Below are 3,898 nucleotides of genomic sequence, written 5' to 3'. Positions count from 1 at the left end.
TCCTTCTCCTTCTTCTTTCTTCATTGACAAGAGTTTGAAGAGTCAGAGTGTTTTCTGTTCTTTTCTTTTTAATGTTCATTTTTCATCCCCTGTTGCCGTTAAGCGTTGAAGCAAGATGCACCATTCTATTTTAAGTAAGTGTTTTACGGCACTTGTAACACTATAAGGTCATATAAGTGCCGAAGATTAGAGGTGTTACAAGAGAGTAACAAACACAAAAAAGAAGGAGGAGAGATAAAGACGATAGATGTTTGATAGGAAAGAAGAAGCAAACCACACCAGAACACTCGCCGACCACCCACTCACTGTTCTATGCTTGGCCAACTCTGCAGCTCTTTCAACAAGGATATTTGAACAGGAATTAGACTTAGGGTAGAGCAGAGGGAAAGAGGAGAAAGGGGGAACATTTTTCGTCGCTGTCAGGTTTTGAACCCGGGACCTACTGAATGAGAGGCAAATACCGTGCCACAAGACCACGAGAGCTCACAGACAAAGAGTGAGAAATAACAATTACATATGTATGTACATATATGTATTCTTATTTTTACTCTGGCTAAAAATAAAAATAAATAAATTAATAAATAAATAAGGGGAATGAACTCATACAATATCGATTTAAGAGAATAATACAGGATTATCTCTACTTTGTGTTGTTTTTACTCGGCCTATATTCTTGTCATTGCAATTAATTTGTTCACGTCTCTTGGTTAACCAAATCTTAGCTAGCATTCAATGTCTTTTGTATACACCCCTCCCCACCCATTTTATAATCAGCCAAATTTCGCTTTTAAGTGTGCCATTGAACCATTCCCAGCAATACATTGCAAGTTTGAAGGTGAACTTTTGAACTTTCACCTTCACGATGAGGTCATTATCGTTGATTATGCCCTTATCATTTTGGAAAAGAAATAATAGCCTAGATCTAGATCTACTAATTTAACACAGCAAACAGAGACGTTGACGATAAAAAGATATTTTTTCTTGTTGAAAGATTCCATTGTAAGGATCCTTGGCCTTGGTGTAAAAGGCTGGTACTGATAGTATTAATTAGGACTAGGTCGTCCAACATTTCTTCTGACGAGATTTTTTTTCTTACACGTACCCGTGTAACTAGATCTGGCTAACACTTTACGTAAATAGAGAAGACATGAAGGTACCCGGAAATGAACTGTTCCAAAACGATCGAATGACTGAGACCTAAATTAGACCTCATTAAAATATTATCAAAATATTCCAAAGTCCAATTTGTAATGATGTAGTCGATACCTGTTTGACGGCCGATACAAGGTGATGTTTGAGTGCTGGGAACTGCACACTACACCCTCACCAGCGAGTTGACAGACGACAGTACAAGACAGCACAGGTTAACCGGTGTGTACTTGTGTGTATGTTTGTGTGTTGTGGTAAGTTTGTCGCCGGGGGGAGGTGTGGGCCAATTCTAGACTTCACTATCCTCTCAGAATGTATTTTTTCTAGTTTCTAGTATTCGGTTGATTTAATCGGTTTATTCATTTCAATAATGAATTTCATAGTGAAAGTCATTTCCACGAAGTTGGAATGGCATGGTGGGAGTGGGACAGTGGGAGTTTACACAGGGGTAAGTTTACAAACTTGTAACTAGGGCACTCGGCTAATGGACTTTCTTTCTCTACTGTGCGTGGTGTTTTTCTCAATTAAACAATCTTGTCTTTGTTCTCGTGATTAGATCAGGATGTGAAGAAACGTCTGGCCAGCCTTCACTCACGGACCACAACTAGAATCTAGATCTAGAATCTAGATCTAGATATCTAGATATATATAGATTCTATATATAGATCTCTAGATTGACTAGATTAGATTCTATCCAAATTTACAACATTGTTCTTCCCTGCTGTTTCCTTTGGCTTTACTTTGAGGTCAAGATCGAGATCTAGATCTAGAATCTACATCGGAACACAATAGGTTGAATAGGTCTAGATCTAGATCTATAGACCTATTTCGTGACAATATTGATCGAACAACCATCGTTTTTTTAAAGGCATTTTCATTTTATTTAGGATTCTAGGGCTTTAGTTTTAGGCCTAGACTCTTAGCCTCTATTAATTATTTTGAAGTGGCTATATCTATTCGGACTCGAGTCTGAATAGCCTCCCGTCGCTATTCGGACTCAAACTCAAACGCGGATATGTAATACAGGGTGTCCATTTGGGGATCGGGTCTGGTTGGGGCGGTTTGCAAGCCAGATTGAGGGTACAAAGCGGCTATGTCGCTATGATGAAATAAGCCGATCGCGCCCGACTAGTCGACTCTAAAACAAACGCGTTTGTTTTCACGCTACGAGCTAGGCGATGGCCCCCGACCCGACTCGACCCGATCCCTAATGGGCATCCCATATATATATATAACACTATCAGAATATGTATTTCATTGTCCTGAGTTTTGAACATCATGTAAAGTGTATGCTGTTGGAAACACGTTTCCTTACTTTAGACCACTGTTACTTTGAATGACTGACTTTTGTTCCCTTTGGAAGGATTTTTTAACTTATTTTCTCTTCTTAATTTCTGACTGGACTTCCATTTGATCAATGATTTTGTCTTTCTCGTCAAATAAAGCTGGTTTAGACTACCTGTACTGATACAGTTATTATCCTTGGTCCGTTGTTCTGAAACTTTGATTTTCAATTTTTTTCACTGCTTTGAGTTCAGATTGCCGTTTCACTGTTTGCCTTTTTTGTGTAGTATTTCAGATTTTGCTATTGTTGTTCACTTCTGACGTCACTATTACTTTTTAAAATTTGTGTCGAAAATTTTGGCCAGATCGTAGAGAAACCGAGGAAGGAAGGCCAAGGTTGAATTACCTGTCTGCTTCACATCCGTTGATTGCAATGTATGCGCATCAATTGGAGTTTTGAGTCTGTATAGCCACGGGATGCTATTCAGACTCGAGTCCGAATAGCCGCGGCCTAATGATTTATTCTACTTCTAGGAGTTGAGAAGCAGTTTATGTGAAGGTTAAAAATGTATTTCCTGTTGGCAAGGCCTTTCTAAATAAAATGTTTCAAACTGGTAACTTTCTCATTCTCTACCACAATAAGTGACCTACCAGTTCTGAATTCACTTTCAACTGGGTTTTTTTCCTTTTGGAATAGGTTTCAGTATGGGTTGGCCTAGTAAACTTATTGGTTTTGACAAACTGCATGGTCTCAGAGCTTGTCTTGATATGCTGATACTGATACTACTGATCATTGTTATTGATACTGCTGATACTGATACTACTGATCATTGTTATTGATACTGCTGATACTGATACTACTGATCATTGTTATTGATACTGCTGATACTGATACTACTGATCATTGTTATTGATACTGCTGATACTGATACTACTGATCATTGTTATTGATACTGCTGATACTGATACTACTGATCATTGTTATTGATACTGCTGATACTGATACTACTGATCATTGTTATTGATACTGCTGATACTGATACTACTGATCATTGTTATTGATACTGCTGATACTGATACTACTGATCATTGTTATTGATACTGCTGATACAACAGTTTCAGTGTTAGGCAGGGGCCGATAATTTTTCGCAACACGACAGTTGATGAGAGATTAACTTGGTAGTGTTGGACAAGTTTTTGGAGTTGATGGTTGAGGAAATTTGATAGTCATGGACAGGTGGTTGTCTCTAACAATGTCTATATGTCGAAAAAAACAAACCCCAAGGGTCCGAAGCTTGAATGTCCTGGGAAACTGCAAATATTGGTATTTTTTGCACCTTTGATCAACGTTTTTCAGTAAAGTCCTCACAGAACAGAAGTAGTTTTTTTCAGTCCCTCGGGTGCTCGATTAAGTAGCCGCTGTGAGTTCTCGCTTGAGTCAAAGAGTTCTGAGTGCTGGGATGAT

The 3,898-nt window shown here is 38.5% G+C and overlaps 1 protein-coding gene across 1 annotated transcript in view; it reads left to right on the top strand.

The window, feature by feature from the left end:
- The first annotated feature begins 229 nt into the window (after window positions 1-229).
- LOC101851172 (3-hydroxyisobutyryl-CoA hydrolase, mitochondrial) overlaps window positions 230-3,898 on the top strand; it is a 10,425-nt gene continuing 6,756 nt past the window's right edge. The window contains exon 1 of the mRNA XM_013090739.2: window positions 230-1,371. The gene's annotated coding sequence lies outside the window, so the exon portion shown is untranslated. The remainder of the gene's footprint in view (window positions 1,372-3,898) is intronic.

The sequence above is a fragment of the Aplysia californica genome, unplaced genomic scaffold, assembly GCF_000002075.1.
Source record: "Aplysia californica isolate F4 #8 unplaced genomic scaffold, AplCal3.0 scaffold01451, whole genome shotgun sequence".
NCBI lineage: Eukaryota > Metazoa > Mollusca > Gastropoda > Aplysiida > Aplysiidae > Aplysia > Aplysia californica.
This window is presented reverse-complemented; position numbering and strand designations above follow the sequence as displayed.